The sequence below is a fragment of the Chrysochloris asiatica genome, unplaced genomic scaffold (genome assembly GCF_000296735.1).
Source record: "Chrysochloris asiatica unplaced genomic scaffold, ChrAsi1.0 scaffold00105, whole genome shotgun sequence".
NCBI classification, from domain to species: Eukaryota; Metazoa; Chordata; class Mammalia; order Afrosoricida; family Chrysochloridae; genus Chrysochloris; species Chrysochloris asiatica.
Window position 1 is genome coordinate 379961 of NW_006408623.1, and position 2731 is coordinate 382691.

A 2731-nucleotide genomic window follows, 5' to 3' on the forward strand; every position below is an offset into this window, starting at 1 on the left:
GTCAGTATCTGGGCTTCTCCATGCGGAGAGCAGAGCTGTCTGGGTAAACATCAGGAGCCCCTCGGGATGGAGTGGTCAGTGGAAGAGCATGACAGTACTTGTTCTGTGAGAAGGGGGCCGGGTCTCCAGAGGTGGGAAGAAGTTCTGAGGTCCATGTGGTTGCTTAAAATCACTGCTGCTTAAGTGGGAAGAAATTTAGTAGCTTAATGAAAGGGTAATGTTTCTTAAGAAAACATGGTATTTTTCAAATAATTTTGCTTTGCACTTTCATGTTTATTGACATAGCTAATTTGCTATAATGCAAATCATAGTTGTATAAATATAATGAGATGGGCATAACATTAAAATATTAGGAAGAAATCAGGACAAATGTAGACCTTGGATCAAAAAACAAAGGCCACTTGCCTTTCAAACAGGAAGGTCTAACCATTCAGTCTTCTAGAGCAAAAAGACGAAGTCATCTGATAAAGGAGGGTGTTGTTGTTGTTGTGAAGTGACGTCGAGTCGTTTTCAACCCATAGCGACTCTGTATAGGGTTTCCAAGGAGCAGCTGGTGAACTTGAACTGCCGACCTTGCAATTCAAACAGTTTTGCAGTCTGGCACACACACCAGTAGGAGATAGATAAAATGCCTTAAGGGGAGTGGACATCTTTTACTTCTCCTACTATATGAAAGGGTGACGTCACAGGTTATGGGGTAGTAACCAGCATTTATCAGAATAGGGTGACGTCACAGGTGATGAGGTAGAAACCAGCATTTATCAAAAGAATCTCAGCTTCTCCCCCTAGGATCATGTGGTCGTCATTAAGTGCCATCAAGTTGGTTCCGACTCATAGCAACCCTGTACAGGGTTTCCGAGGCTCTAAATCTATGGAAGTAGAAAGCCTCATCTTTTCTCCCTCGGAGTGGCTGCAGACTGGAACCACAGGCCTTGTCGTTCTTAGTCCGGTGTTTATCCTGTGAAGATGTGTAAAAATCATCTCCAAGTTGGCAATAGAGAACCTCCTGTTAGCATGTGGACCTTGAATTGGTCTTTAGTAATAATGTGAGGTACATGTCAGAGTTCTGATTTTATGTCTGTTCTGCACATAATGCATCAGGAACAGTGAAACCGTCCCTTCTTTTGCCTAAATTACTTCGGTATTGTAGTTAATATATGCTCTGACCTTCTTCTGTTAGAGAATCAGGATTTCCTTTTTCTATGTAGTGAATTTTCCTATGGTTCTTTCATGGTAGTTTTTCTCCTTATAATAACCATGCCTCTGGGGTCTTTGTTTCTGACTAGTGGAAGCCTGTCTTTATTGTTTGTTAATTTGAGGTGTTGGGACCCAGAAGGCAGAAACCTGCACATGGCACTCACCAAAGACCCCCTTCCCTTGACCATATTTGTGTAACCAGAACCGGACTCCACCTGGCCACCCAGACAGTATTGTAAGAGATTTGATTGTACAACATCGAGAGTAAATCAGTCCTAATGATTTTGCAGTCATGGGAAGTTAAACCCAGAAAGACCACAGGGAACCCTCCAGCCACCGCTTCTTGTTCCCATAGTACAAGCCCAGGGTCACCCATCCAGGGACAGAGACAAGAATCCAAATATGCTGGCTCCTCATACAGTGCCTTTTCTCCTTGGTAACGTCATCTCAGTTCAGCGAATGTTGGGTTTCTTCCTTGTACTTGAGGACTTGCTGATGCTTCAGTGTTAAAGAATCAACCTCTCAGAAGTGCTGTGACTGATCAGTCTCATCGCTTACAGATGTGAACCCTGACCTTTGGAGCTCTTCCCAGGGGCAGCTGGCCTGTCTGGCGTGAAGACTGTTGGTATGGCATCATTTGACTCTAGGATTAGGGTGCAGTTTAATAAATGCACAAATTATGTCCTTGCCCCAATGTATTTTTGCTGCTCTTCCACGAATGGTAAGTTGTGTGTTAGTGGTATAAATTGGACTGTGTTCAGTATTGCAAAAATCAATAGTCTATGAAAAAAGCCCAAATAAAGTGCTAAGTTAGCTCGAGCTTTTTGTGACTTTTTTAAAGAAGAATGGCTTGTTAGACATACGGGCGGAGTAAGTAACGTGGTCTTCTTGTGAGATGGAGAGAGAATCCCTGGGCTTCCCCAGCCGGTAGCTGGACTCTCACGGAAGCCAACTGTGCCTGTTTCAGAGAAGAGGCCCTCATGAGGGAGACCGAGTTAGCTTTCCCAAGGTAGAGAGAATTTTGCCAACGGATACTTTTTAATTTTTTTTTTTTAATGGCAAAAGGAAGCAGCTTTTAGCAGGAGCCCCCTGTCTTTCCTGGTTGCTGTTTAGATTTGCCTTTGAGATTAGTCCTTTAGGACATTCGGCATCACACTTTTGCTCAGTGACACGGTAGTCTAAAGCTTAGGAGGTCTCACTTATTTACTTCCCATAATTCTCTATACTACTTTGGTGGTGGTTTGGATCACAGCGACCCTGTGTAAGATTTCCAAAGAGCAGCTGGTGGGTTGAACCATTAACCTTATGGTTAACAGTCCACTGCTTATCCTATAGCACCACACCAGGACTCCTTTAGAAATCTACTTTAGAAATACTACTTGGGGAAAAAAGAATGTATTACTTAAGAAATTTAGGTATCTGGCCTGTTTTTCTCTTGTCACTCAGCAACCTTTACGAGGTATTCTCGATAGCCAGGGGAGCGCAGTGGTTCTGTAGGAAAAGCCCAGGGCATGCAAACCACGAGATCAATGGT